This window comes from Protopterus annectens, chromosome 10.part0 (genome assembly GCF_019279795.1).
Source record: "Protopterus annectens isolate FY-2018-M chromosome 10.part0, PAN1.0, whole genome shotgun sequence".
NCBI lineage: Eukaryota > Metazoa > Chordata > Ceratodontiformes > Protopteridae > Protopterus > Protopterus annectens.
Genome location: NC_056744.1, coordinates 713,161,644 through 713,177,459, shown reverse-complemented (window position 1 = coordinate 713,177,459; position 15,816 = coordinate 713,161,644).

Genomic DNA, 15,816 nt, shown 5'->3' with positions numbered 1-15,816 from the left:
ACTGTAGCATTTGTTAACCAGGCATGTTCACAGGTCTGAAGACTCTTTTCAGGCATGACCTGGATCCATAGGCAGCAAAATACAACAAAAAAAAAAATGGAAAACATATAAAAGCAAAAGAATGGATCGTCCAGAGATAAAAAAAAAAAAAAAAAAAAATATATATATATATATATATATATATATATATATATATGCAAAATCTGGGGTATATGTTAATTCAGTGAAGTATTTAAGTTTTGTTACATACAACCTATTCTAGAAGAGGCATATGCACTTTGTCAGTCAAAACATTGGAAGCAGCTACACTTACTTGTGTTAGGTTGGCACAATTTTTTTTACCCGATTCTTTAAGTTTTCAGTAGTAATTAGTTCTCTGATTTTGTTTGAGAGGCTGTCAGGGATAATCTACCTGGCTTCCCCTCTAAAGGTTCAACTCCCTTTATTCCCTTCGTTAATAAGGATATCCACTGGCTTGCCTTTATTCTGACATATGTAGCTACTTTTAGAGCTCTCCGAAGAGACTTTTCAGATTTAAAGGTCATGAATCTACTCCATGTCAGGGTGCCAGCCTTTATGTATCCTTGTGTGCAGCTGTCCCTTATTAATTCCAACCTTCTTGCTTATTTCTGTGTTAGTGCCCTTAAACAGACCCTTCCACCACAAGCCCCCTGATATTTCTAATCTAGCAGATTTTTAAGCAGTTCATCATTATGCTACTGTGTATATATATATATATATATATATATATATATATATATATATATATATATGTGTGTATATATATATATATATATATATATATATATATATATATATATATGTATATATATATATATATATATATATATATATATATATATATATATATATATCCAAGAATTTTCTGTACCTGCAACTATATTTATGTATTTTCCAAATTTGTTGCCTTCTCATCGGATTCTTCACTTTACATTCAATTTTTAGTTTTTTGGCACATTCAGTTGCTGCCTGATTTTTTATCTACTTCTAGTTTTATTTCCATTCCCGCTTGACACTGATATCCTTCTGCTAAAGTAAGCAGGGAAGTCATCTCAGACATATTCTCATGTTTCAAAACTTTCACTACATTTGGGTCTTGTGAGGTCAGCAGATATGTATGCAGTCCCTCGATTACAGATCTATACATGTAATCAATTTTGAGGAGGCCCATACTCCTTCAGAACAGGTAAATTATTTGATTAGCATGAAGCATCCTTCTTGTTTTCCTGTCCAACTATCCAACACCATTTGGGGTCAGTCAGTCACTCCAAAACTGTAAGTTAGGGCAAGAAGAGCAAATTGGTTTACAGCTTGGACTTTGTTCCCAAATAATGCTGTTTTCAGCATCAATTTTATTCTTCTAAAATATTCCTTAACAAGTTTTATTCACATTTGTTCATGTTTTATTGCTGATCCTTCATCAGCTCCCAAATACTTACACACTCCCTCTTGCTCAAGTTCTTTTATATCACATTTCTGTCCCAAACTGAGGTTTTCTTGGTGCTGCAGCTTTCCTGCTTTAAAGGTTGCTTTTGCACATTTATCAAGACCAAATGACATTCTTATATCACTTGAAAAGTTTTGACCATTTACAGTTGTGCTTTCAGTTCATCTGATGAGCTATACAGTTTTAAACCATCTACAAAAAGTCTTTACAATTCGTTGTTTTCTGGGAGCCTGACAATCTCTTAAGTAGACAGCTTAATGGGTTAAGGGCAAGACAGAACAGTAGCAGTGACAGAGTTTCACCCTGGAATATCCCCTTTGAATTTTTATCCTTGGAATAGCAATTTGTGCTTTATCATGGCTTAAATGCAGAGTGGTTTTGCTGTAATGTAAATGATCAGTGTGGGGTGCATCTTATACACTTTTAAGAACTCTTATCCATTAATGTGGGATACTGTCAATTTTTTTTGCAGTCTATCCATGCCATACTTAAGATTCTTCCCTCTTTTTACAGTTCCCTATTATGACTTTAACAACAAATGATAATTTGTTCCATTGTTCTATATGACTTTCTTTTATTACCCTTTTGTTCTATTGCCATGATTGACTTTTCTTCTAAATGATTATAAACTCTGTCGGCATCAATTCCAGTACATAGTTTATATGTTGTTGGAAGGCAAGTTTTTGGTCGACTGTCTTTAGGATAGCTAGCAGGTTCGCTCTTAAGTAGGAGTATTGTTTTTCCTGTTGTTAACCAGGTGTCAGTTCGGGGTACACATATAAATAGCTCTTACTCATGGCTACATCGTCATGAAAAGATATTAATACTTTTATCCAGAATTTGGGCACTGTTTCTGGCCCTGGGGGTTTCCATTTAGGAGCTTTTCTTAACTTTGTTTCAGTATCTCTGGCCATTACTTCATCCCATTTCATATCCTGTACATCTGAAGTTTTTGTTCTTTCTTTTACTACTTCTACTCATTTAGCATATTTATGATCCACAGGATCTTCATAGACATTTCTCCAATATGTATCCATTACTTCTTTTTTTGGTGGTGTTTCAATTCTGTTTGCCTTGTTTCCCAATTGTCTATAAAACTTTTTTAGGCCATTAATAAATTGCTTATTTTGTACTTTTCCTTTATATTTATATGAATATCATCGAAGATTTTATGCCTGTACTGATATTTTTATTTTATTATTTGTGACCGTGCACGACAGATCCGCATCTGTTCTGAAACTGCGCATTGCTTTTATCAGGTCTATCTTTATGTATATTGTTGTTGATCTGTTCCCTCTTCTATACTTCTAACAGTGACACTTCTTGTGTTTATTGTTTTATACTTTTCTCTATTCGATGCTTCCATGATGGCATTCATTTTACCCTATTCCTTTCCTTTACTATCCTGTGTTTTTGTGGCAAGACTTATCTGTTACTAATTTAACTGCACAGTAACATATTCTATTTACTTCTGTTATATTACATGAAACTCCATGAACAGTCCTAATTACTGCATTCATTTGTTTTATCAAACCTCTAACTTTCTGAGTTTTACTGGCTTTCTGTAACCTATTTCTTTCATTGATCTTAATATGGCTATTCATCTCTATTAAATCAAGCGACTCTTCTCTTAGATTATTTTCATCAGAACTGAGGGCACCTGCTTTGTTGTCCTTTTCCTGTGGTCATTCTACAGAAAGTTCCAGAGCATCTTTCTGTGTCACACTGTCTTCAGTTTCATCCTGTATCATCCATTGCTCTTTCATACGGGAACTCACTGGCCTATCATTCCACAACATTGACTGCATCAGAGTTGCCCCAATTTCCTATTCGTTCTCTTGCTATGCACAACTCCAACTGAATGGTTTTAGTGTTTTATGGAAGGCTCCAAAGTATTTTCATATAGCAACTGATCAGATGCTTCCCACTCCATTGGTTTCTCCTTAATTTGTGGATACAGTGCTCTATCCAGCTGTGATGTTATCACTAGATTTTCTACACTTCGCAGGTAATCCATAACCTCAGTTTCTATTTCTTTAACTTCTCCATTACTTATCTTTTTTCCTGCTTTTTCTTTTTGTTTTATTATTTTTTGTACTGTAACATGTTCCATGTCTGCATGTCTTTGCCTGTATTTTTCTTCAAATATCTTTGATACTGCCCTTTTTGTATTGATTAGTTTTGCTTTCTCCTTCGCATAAATATTGCACCACATTAAATCTCTTTCTTTCCCATGTCCATATCTCTTCTTTAGATGTCTCCAGCTCCTCCTGTTTCTCCTTACTTTGGGGACTTGTTGTTCCATCATGTTGTAATATAACCTGTGTTAGACCTTCTACACTAAATCCTTCACTTTGCAGGTATTCCATAACTTCAACTTCTATTTTTTTAACTTTTGTTTTACTAATCTTCTGTTCTATGTTCCCTCTTTGTGATCTTATGTTTTGCATCGTGAAATTTTCCATATCTAATACAGAGAGAACATTTGAGAATGCCAACCCACGTAGGTTCTTAACCTTGAATTATCTTCTGCTCCTCCTTTCTCCCTTTCACTTTACTAAAAAAAAGAAAAAAAAGCTAGAATCTCCTTGTGTTCTGACTGTGCGCTAAATATTTTTGGCACTTTTTAACTATTCAGAGTTGAAAAAAACAACAATTGAATTCAGTTCAAAATACATTTTGAATAAATTGCATTTATTTAAACTGTATTTGCTTTAATACTGCTACACACTCACATGTGCTAGCTTGCACTGCACTTGAAATGTTTTTAGTGCTGTTTTACTTGCTTTTCTGTACATAAAAAACATTAAATTAAGCTGGTTTCCTCCCTTTCCTGTAACTAGTCTAGTGCACATACTGATTTGCTGTATCCAGGACTGTTTGTAAACTTCTGAGCCCCCCCAAGCCTTTCAGTGTTGGAGGGAAGCCTTCTAGCTAATCAGTGGTAGCCTATCTACCACAAGAAGAGTGATTTCTGGCCAAGAAATTGTAGTTTATTGGCTGTTTGTGCAGTTTTTTCCATCTCTTTCAACTTTCTGGTTTAAAAGCCCACAATTGCGCTTTTCCCACCTATCCTGTAACTAGTCGAGTCCAGATAAAGATTTGCTGTATCCAGGAATGTTTGCAAGCTTCTGAGCAGTGCCAAAGTCTGCTCCTCAATTTTTCCCTTAGATCTGCCAGTTCTCTCCTCTCCTGCACTTTTACTAGCTTGTTAGTCTAGCACTTTACCAGACTTCTTGTAGCAATTATTGTAGCACACAAAAGTGCAACCAGCAATAAACGTTCTACAAGGAAACAGCTCCAGTACTTATTAATGCCCACCACTCCAGGCATGTTAAAAGGTCAGTTCCCTGTGCTTTCTCCTATTAATCTGGTGAACTTGGGCATCCTGAGGCAGTGCAGCAATTGCATCATGTACACTGACAGCCCTCTCCTCTTACCTCCCAACACTCAGACTTGTGAGAGATGCACTTGTATATCCAAACTGGAAGCCACGCACTTTCCAGCCAAGACCGGAATAGCTGGTCAAGTGAAGCAGGTCAACACTTGCACCACACCACATGGAACACATAGCCCTTCAAAAAGTACAGTTTTGTACCTACCATAAATGTAGATGTTCGAAGATCCACATTGCTGCAGTCCTTACAATTGGGTAGTCCGCTGTCCTCGGTCGGCCCGAATATCAAAGTATAAGGCTGACGTCGGTCAAGGCGCATTTGACTGACATCAGGACGTCAGGGTACAAATGCGCATGACCGACGTCATATCCTCAGTCTTTTCTTGCCCCAGATGTCAGAAGACCCTAAACATAAAGGTCAAAACCAAAAGACAGCAAACAAACAACCAACCACCCCTGCACTAGTTATCTGTACAATATATACAATATACACAATATTTACAACCCAACCCACACAACCACCTCTAACTACAGAGGGAAGGAGGGAGGTAAATTGGACTGCAGCAATGTGGATCTTCGAACATCTACATTTATGGTAGGTACAAAACTGTACTATGTTCTTCATCTCACATTGCTGCAGTCCTTACACTTGGGTAGAATCCCAAAGCAGAGGTAAGGGAGGATGGCCAAACTACAAGGAAGCAGGAGCTGCCAAAATGCCCTGCAAAACAGCAGTGGCAAACCCAGCCCTGGATTTAGAGTAAAGTGGTAGGTGATAATGCCTAGAGAAAGTATGCACTGAACTCCAAGTAGCTGCCTCCAAAATATCCTTGGTTGCCACTCCCCTCAAAAAGGCTGTCGAAGTAGCAGTAGCCCTAGTGGAATGAGGCCTAATCCCAGCTGGAATCTCCTTGCCATGATGGGAATAACAGAAAGCAATGCAAAACCCAATCCACTTAGAAATAGTTTGTTTTGACACAGGCTTGCCCTGAGAACCCAAAGCAAAAGAAGCAAACAACTGCTGAGACTGCCTGAACCCTTTAGTTCTGTCCAAATAATATCGCAACTGCCTGTGTACATCTAAAGTGTGCAAAATCTTTTCCCCCTTATTTTGGGGATTTGCATAAAAAGTAGGCAAATGAATAGTTTGGTTTAAAGCCACACTAGAAACCACTTTAGGCATAAAGGAAGGATTAGTACGTAAAGATACCCTATCCTTATGGAAAATCAAGAAAGGCTCAACTGCCATAAGGGCCTGCAATTCAGAAACCCTTCTTGCAGAGGTAATGGCCAACAAAAAAGCAGTCTTCCATGATAAATATTTCAACTCAGAAGTAGCTGCAGGCTCAAAAGGTTGTAGAGTGAGTTTCTCCAACACAAAATTGAGATCCCAAGCAGGAGCAGGAGCTTTCGTGGGGGTCTTATATTCTTTGCCCCTCTAAGAAATTGCTTGAACAAAGGATGAGAAAACAATGGTGGGTCACAATCATATGAGCCGAAATTGCTGCAGCATGAACCTTAATAGAAGAGAAAGACAAACCTTTGTCCAGTAACTCAGTAAGATATTGAAGAGCCACACTCAAATTAGGCCCAGAAACATCAAAATCTTTTGCTGCACTCCAAAATAAAAATATCTTCCATTTATCTGCGTACACTTTCCTTGTACTAGGCCTTCTAGCTTCCAAAATAACATTCAAAACTTGCTGAGGAAGTGGAGGCCCACTATGGTTCAAAACAGAATATGCCAGGCTGTTAGGTGCAGAGAGTGAAGCTTGACATTGAGCAAATGGCTGTCCTCCTGTGACAACAGGTGTGGAATCAAGGCAAAGGCCATGGAGGCTTCCGTACTAGACTTCTCAGTAATGGGTACCAGTGCTGTCGAGGCCAATCTGGAGCTATTAAAATCATCCTTGGCTTGTCCTGTCTGACCTTTAGAAGTACCTTTGGGAGGAGAGGCAGAGGTGGAAAGGCATACACATGAAGATTGCTCCAATTGAAAGAAAGAACATCCACTCTCCAAGCTGTGGGATGAAACCTTTTCGTGCAAAACTTTGGCAGCTGATGGTTTAGTGGAGAAGCGAACAGATCTATGTCTGGAGTTCCCCATGACACTGTCAATTTCTGAAATACATGAGGATCCAATTTCCACTCGTGGGGATCCATAATTCGTCTGCTCAACACATCTGCTAAGGAGTTCTGTGCTCCTGGCAGAAACCTTGCCTGAAGATTGAGCTGTAAACTGAGAGCAGTCTCCCACAAAATCATTGCTTGCCTGCATAGAGGATAAGAATCGTTCCCCTTGCTTGTTGATGTACCACATGACAGTTGTGTTGTCTGTTAGAATCACCACCTGCCCTGGAAGAAGTAACTCCTTGAAAGCTATTAATGCAAACTGGACTGCTAACATCTCCTTCAGGTTGATATGTAGATGTTGTAGTCTGGCAGGCCACTTGTCTTGTATCCACTTTCCATTTAGATGAGCTCCTCAAGCTTTGTCTGAGGCATCTGTTGTTAAAATCTGACTCGCCTCTGGCCGGGTCACAGAGAGTCCCTTGTTTAGGTGACATTCCTGAGCCCACCACAAAAATTCCTTTTGAATGCAAGGTATTATTTGAATGACAGTGTCCAGATCCTGGCAGTGCTGTGTCCATACATTTTTGAGATACCATTGCAGCTTCCTCATATGCAGTTTGGCATTGGGAAGCACCAGAATACAAGATGCCATGAACCCTAAGGCTTGAAGGACTGTCCTTGCAGTCAGCCCGGACTGATGAGATAGTTGATGGAAGTAAAGGGATAGACTCTTTTGTTTGTCCGGGGTTAAAAGGCCATCTGGGATGCTGTATTCAGTCTCACACCCAGAAAGCACATGTCCTGAGAGGGTACTAGACTGGACTTTATTTCGTTCACAGAATACCCCAGGCATCTTAGCACTGCTATCACATATTCCAAATGATGAAGAAGCTCTTCCCTTCCTTGAGCCAGAATCAGGCAGTCGTCCAAATAAGGATAGATCTGTATTCCTTTTAGCCTGAAGAAAGCTATCACTGGAGCCAGAACTTTCGTGAACACTCTGGGCAGTAGATAAGCCAAAGGGCAATGCAGAGAACTGATAGTGAGAAGTCACAGCTCGAAAACGCAGACACTTCCTGCAACTTAGTCTGATAGGAACATGAAGGTAAGCCTCCTTGAGATCCAAAGTTACCATCCAATGATCTTTGCCCAGCAGAGGTAAAAGCTGCTGTAACGTCAACATTTTGAACTTGGGAATGTCCAGATAAGTGTTGAGGGTAGATAAATCCAAAATTGGTCTCCACGTGTTCCCCTTCTTTGGTACTAGGAACAGGCGAGAATAAAATCCTAGGCCCACTTCTGGCATAGGGACCGGCTGTATGGCCCCTATTTGGAGTAACAGAGAAACTTGCTTGTGAGCCTCTATTCTTTGTTGAGGAGGAACGTCTGGCATGCCTTTGAAAGGAGGCAAGGTATGGAAATAAAACCTGTAACCGTGGTGTATGATATCCAATACCCATCTGTCTTGGGTAATTAAACTCCAATTTTCTTTGAAAAGTGCCAACCTTCCTCCCAAAGGTGCTGCCAGACGAGAAGGCTCTGGCAGCTGAAAAGGTAGGTCATTGGGTCTGTTTACGAAAGGACTGACCCCTGCCCTCACCAAGACTGTGCAGGAGAACTCCCTGTTCTAGGCCTGAAAGAGCCCTGAGCTCTGCCCCTACCACGTCTAGATCTACCCCTAGACTGGGAATCATAAGAAGGATACGTCCACCCCTTAGTAGGCAAATTTCTACTAAACTTTGGAGGCTGGACCTGCAAAAAATCTTTAACAGTCTGCATAGACTTAGCCTTGTCTTCCATTTTCTTTAAAACTGCCTCAACAGGAGGACCAAACAACACGTCAGATTGTAAAGGAGCATCTAAAATCCTTGTTTTAACATGTTCAGATAAATTTTGATCCCTCAGCCAGGCGTGCCTGCGAAGAACTGACCCAGTGGCAGCCACCCTAGATGAGGCCTGTACAGCATCAAAACCACACTGCAAAGAATGCTTACCCACCTGTTCAGAAACATGTACTAAATCTTGCAACTCTTTACAATCAATACCTTCCGCCAGAGCATCAACCTTAGACTTTAATTGTGAAAGGAGATAGTTTTGGTATTTCAACATGTGAAACTGGCAATTCAAAGCCCTCATAGCAAGAGTGGAAGAAGTATAAACTTTCTTTCCCCATCTATCCAAGGCCCTGGCCTCTTTGTCTGCAGGAACCGGATTCTTAACAACAGAAGCCTTAACACCTTTAGGCCCCTGGCTAACAGTTTCTGGGTCCGCCCTAGGACTCTTAAAAAGATACTTATGAGCTTCAGGCACCCTGTAATACCTATCCGGTTTAACAGGAGCAGGAGGCAAAGAATCAGGATTAAGAGAAGCCTCTGTAAAAACATCTTCCACTACATCCAAAACAGGAGGTATAGCCAAAGGCCTATGCTGGGGTAAAACAAAATTCCCTAAGCCTTTTCCTGGAATCAGAGAAGTCCTGACCTTCCCACTTAAAATGCTCCCTCATGGAATGAAGAGTTTCTGAAAAGAAAAATCCTCAGGAGGAGAAGCAGAAGGAGTAGAATCATCCACATCAGAATCAGAATAAGGAGAGTACTCCTGTAAGTCTTCAGCCAAGACTCTGAAACATCTGAAGCCTGCTCAAAACTCCCTAGCTCAGGCTCCACCCTAGGTCTCTTATCAGGAGGGGCATAGAACCCTAATCAAAGTAATCAAATCTTCTGCCATTTTAAGCATATGCTTCTTGGGCACAGTTCCTGAAGAGCTAGGGGTAACACCAACTGAAGCTAAACCTGGCCTGCCCCTGGGAGAAGCCTTGGAAACAGAAGGGGAGGGCCTAACCACCCTAGGCAGGGAGGGGAGTATAGTAACCTGAGAAGCCCCATCAGCCTGGCCTGCCTCCTGAGAGGCCACATCCTGCAATAACAAAGTCTCTCCCTGGGATCCCAAAGAAACCTCCGGTGGAACCACCGGCTCCACCGACACCTCTAAAGAACCGGCGTCCGGTACTGACGGTTCCTCTAGCCTAGGTTTAACTGCTTTGTCCTTGCGCTTCTTGGAAGAAGCGGGCGGCGGAGCATCCGACGGCATTTTATAATTGCACCGCTTCCCAAAGACTAACCTGGCACAATCTAATCTTCTCTTAATAGTGCGCTTATTGAATCTAGCACAAGAGCGACACCCAACAACGTCGTGCTCAGGCCCTAAACAAGGAATACACAAAGTATGGTAGTCTCTATGCGGTATCTGTTTCCCACAAGAAATACAATTATTCACTTTTTCTGACATCCCGTAAACCACTGAGGCAAGAAAAAACTAAAATATTCCCCAACGGGGTACTTAGCCAACTTTGACTCGGTCGGAAACTCCGAAATCGAACAATTTCAGAACACCAACCGGCACTTGCAACGCTGCTTCTGCATCGGACCATGCGGCAAAAAAGACTGAGGATATGACGTCGGTCATGCGCATTTGTACCCTGATGTCCTGATGTCAGTCAAATGCGCCTTGACCGACGTCAGCCTTATACTTTGATATTCGGGCCGACCGAGGACAGCGGACTACCCAAGTGTAAGGACTGCAGCAATGTGAGATGAAGAACATCACACACCAGCACTACCTTCACATAAAAAGACAAACCACACACCCACCTTCAGAGAGGCTCTCAATAAAACTCTACCCAAACAGCAGAGACCTCCAAGGCAGAAACGCACTTGACCACCACAACACAACACTAATCATGAGACACACAAGTCTCCTAAACAGTGCGTCACTCAACCAAAGCCCTTAAGGCAAAACAGCATGACCAACATACTAGTCAGAGGTGATTCGATAGTGAGGCACACTGATGTCCCACTCACCAGGTTGAATAAGGAGAAAATAACAGTCAAGCTGCCTGTCAGGTGCCAGGATCCACCACATAACGCACGCACTCAGGTCCCTCAACAGCAGGTACAAATATGTCTCTGTCATTGTACATGTGGGTGTGAATGACCTGAAACGTACCTCCCTGGACTACATGAAAAGAGACATGGAGGAGTTCTCTGATTATGTAGCCCAGGCGGGTATGACCCTAGCCCTGAGCAGCATCCTACCATCACCCAGAACGATACCACATTACAAGCAGAAAATGATTGATTTCAACAAGTGGCTAAGTTTCTGGTGTCATTCTAAGGGGATCTAGTATCTGTCTGCCTGAGATAACATGATTGACAGGCCTCGATGCTTTGCCAGAGATGGCCTGTATCTGTCTCACCTGGGCTTCTAGATACTGACCAAGGCTCTTGCCACCCCTATAGTGCCTTCTTTAAGCGGTGTTCCAAAGAACAAATTACCACAATAACAAATGCAATCTGAGGGTCATGCTGCTCAACGCTAGAAGTCTAAATCTCAAAATGCACTCGCTCAAAGTACACATCAACATTTATGCTGTAAAAGAGACTTGGTTCAAGGCAGCAGAAAGCACCTCTGCACTACCAGGTTATGACTCATTCCACACCTTTCGGCTCCAGATCTTGGACCGAAGCTCCAAAGGTGGTGGTCTTTCCATATTCATAAAGGATGCACACACCTCCAGACGGGTATCCCAACATAATGCAACTGAGATACTTCAGATGCAGCTAACATTGGGTAAGACAGCGATTCAGGTCGTGGCTTGCTATAGGTCCCCAACCATGTCCAAAGACTCACACTCCACATTCCTAAGCACCCTGGAGAATATTAGGGTCCAACCTAACACTCTCATACTGGGTGACTTCAACTACCCCTCCATTAACCAGGAAAACTACTCATGTACCAATACACTTGACCAACGTTTCTTGGAATTCATTAATTCCAATGCCCTGGACCAGCTCGTTCTTACCCCCACTAGAGGTAGCAACATCCTTGACCTGGTCATTACTAACATGGGCGACTGTTGCTCTACACCAGTAGTCAACTCCTCCCTGGTTATATCCAACCACAAACTAATCACCTTGGAAATCCACATCCTCCCAACCCGGCAAAGGTAACCACCATGAAAAACTTCTCCAAAGCTAACTTTGGGCTACTAAAAACAGAGGTGGCTAACTTCACGGCACCCATGCAAATGGAGAGCAGTTGCATAACCGAATCATACAGCAATGCCGTGTATGAACACTTACACAAATGCATGGATCGCACCATACCCAATAGAACCAAGATGCTCTCTTCCAAAAAAAGGAAGCCAATCTGGTGGTCCCCTGTCATAAACTAACTCTACAACAGGAGGAGGAAACTGATGCAGAATAAGGTGAAGTCCCAAGACTGGAAAAACTCCCTTATCAGCCTCAACAAAATGTTGAAATCCCTCATCAAATCCTCTAAAGCTACTATGAAAACAGAATTGCAGCAGGTAGTACAGACAAGCACAAGGCCTTCTATAGTGATGTAAAGAAGATCCACAGCAATACCCAGATTTGCTCTGAGCTACTGCACAATGGTACCTCCTATACCAAGCCAACAGATATTGCCAATATACTGGCCGACAGATTCGGTGCCAACTTTAACCCCCCCCCCAAAGGGACCAATCACAACACCTGTAGATTGTCAGGCACCCAGTATTACTAATGCACAGGTTAAAACAGCACTGTCCAAGGCCAAGAATACAGCTTCTATGGGACCTGACAATATCCCTGGCTGTATTCTACATGAACTCAGAGTGAACTGGAACCTCACCTGTGTGCTCTGTTCAATCACAGCCTCACCTCAGGCTTCATCCCTACCGAATGGCGCACTGCTACAGTCATCCCTCTCTACAAAGGAGGAGTGACTACAGACCCTGGGAACTATTGCCCCATTAGCCTGACCAGTCTGATATGCAAAGCTATGGAATGCATCATCATGGACCTAATAAAAAAAGATATAGGGAATCTCCAAACTCTGGATCCCACACAGTTTGGTTTTGTGAAGGGTAGCTCATACCTGCTCAACTTCTTTGCATCGATCACCAGAGCTGTGGATGAAGGCAAGGTGGTTCATACAGCCTACCTTGATCTGGCCAAGGTGTTTGATACCATTCCCCACTCAGGAATCATAGAAAAACTCACTAAGCTAGGCATCAACCCCTATATCACTAGGTGGGTTGCAAACTGGCTCACAAATAGAACCCACAGTGTGAAAGTAGCTGAATCCAAGTCAGACTGCCAACCAGTCATGAGTGGAGTCCCACAGGGATCAGTCCTGGGTCCTCTCCTGTATGGTATCTACTTCTTAGATGTCCAGGGCAACACAAAGGGACTCCGGCTGACAAAGTTCACAGACGATTGCAAGTTGGGAGCTATTATTAAATCCACAAGTGATGTTGACATCCTACAGAAAGGCCTCACTGAGACCAACGACTGGTGTCTGAACCATGGCCTTAACCTCAATGTCACAAAATGTGTAGTCATCCCCTTTGGGAAAAACCCGGTTCCCATGAATTACCACATCTATGGTAGTCTACTTAACACAGAAGTAGTTATACGAGATCTGGGAACACAGGTTGACCGCAACCTCTCTTTTGACCACCACACTGCCACTGTGGTTAGAAAGTCCTTCTATGTGGCACATCTCATTACTAAGGGTTTTGCATCCAGGAAGAAAGAGGTCATTGTCGCCCTCTACTCTTCCCTCATTAGGCCAGTCGAGTACAATGACCCATTTGGCATGTACCTCACTAGGCACCTGCAACAACTGGATAGGCTGTAAAAGTACCTCACAAGGAGGATCCTAGGCCTTAAATACTCCAACTATTCTCTGTCTCATATTGCCTACTTAGAGGTGATCTCTGCTCGACTTACAAAGCCATGTCTGACCCAGCTCTGTTAGAAATGCGACATCTAAAAAAATACCAATCCCTCCGCACCACATACTCCAGAGACCTCAACCTCATTATCACAATCAACAGAACATGCTGGAGGGGCAGGTTCATAACCCAGAGACTGCCCATGCTATGAAACAGACTTCCCATATGTGCCAAGCAGAGCACTTCACTGGCCCTCTTCAAGAGAAATCTTGATGAGTGGATGGGAAACAGAAAATTCACCCTAGGGATCACTCCAGTGGGTCTACTTGACAGTGGCACGATGCCAGGGTAATCCTATGGGCTAGGCTTGTAAAGGCTCGAGGGCCATTACCCTAGTACACACCTATGAACCTATAACTTAACACAGCTGCCATATTTTGGTGTCTGAAAGTGACAGTAACCCCACTACATATACAAGTAAAACATGCTCACTAAATAAAATAAACTGTGAAAATAAAAACAAAAAAAATACTAGCTTTGGTTTCTTGTTTAGTTAGCTAGTTTATATTCAACTACCTACATAGTTATTAATAATGTATTCTCTGATAATTAACAAAAACATTGCTGAATAGTCTGTAATATAATGAAACCATAATTGTCTATTCTTCTTTATATATATATATATATATATATATATATATATATACATACACATTTGAAATATACTAATAAATGGGAAAAAAAAAAACAGCCACAATATTCTGCAGAAATTAGCCACTGGCAATAAATTGACATGAAGGGTTCACTTAAAAGCATCTTGTCACAGTTTATTTAAATATAGATGCAGGTAAAGAAGCCAGAAAACCATTTAAGCAATAAACAATGGTGATAACATGTATTTTTGCTATGCTTTTGTGATGACAGTCTAAATACATACTATCAAAAGACTGAAATTCATATGGTCGATAGTCATAACGTCGAAAGTCATAATGCCACACGTTCAAAACACTGGAAAAAAAATGTCCAAGTTTAAATGGTCAAAAAACATCTGCAGCACTGACAGTAGTGTTTTTGCAGGGGGGCTTGCCCCCCTGCACCCCACACACCCCCTACTACTTATATATTACAACTCTGAGATCACACTACAGTGCTGACAAAGGTATATCCATGCCCTGTTGTCAAAATTATGTCAACAGGTAATTTGCATGCACTTCCTGTCGACGAAATGAACCACTTAATATTCATGTGTCGATCATATGGGTCAATCAAATGCAAGTTAGACCATATGAATTTCAACCATTTGATAGTAACCCTATATAAATATATATATATATATATATATATATATATATATAGATAGATATACATATATATATATATATATATATATATATATATATATATAGATAGATATACATACACACACAAATATATATATATGTATATGTATATATATATATATATATATATATATATATATATATATATATACACACACACAAAGTTTCAGTTGCAAAACTGGAGCAGAAGTTCTTGTTTAATAAACAGTCTGTCCAGAAATCTGCCTTAAATCCACTAAGTCTGCTATTAACCACAAGGATCTAACTACCTTACAACTGTGTGGTACATTAACAAAGTCTTTACTTTATATTCAGGGTGCCATGTATCCCTAAAACCCTGCAGCAAGAATTAAATCAGATTATCTATGCCACACTACATACAATGAGCACTTACAGATCTTAATATTATGTTAGTGTTGACACCCAGTGACAAGAATGCAGTATTACAAGCCCCCAGCTTGTTCATGATGTCATTACAGTTTTTTACGTTTCTATTGTTGCAGAATATGCAGTTACCATCAAGGGACATGCTTAGTCTGTGGTTACTTGTCAGGAAAAAGAATGTTGGATAATCGTGATTTCACAGCGCTCAAGTCATTGGAGATAAACAGCAATAGCTTCAAAATTAAGATATCCTCAAGGTAACAAATGTACAAGATTAGCCACCTACCATTTATTTCCAAGATTATCTACTTATTTATAAATATTTTAGACCAACGTCCTGTAAAAATGTCAAATGGGGTATAACCTATAAAATGCAAGCTTCCTTAGATACAACATTTGATTTCAGTTACTT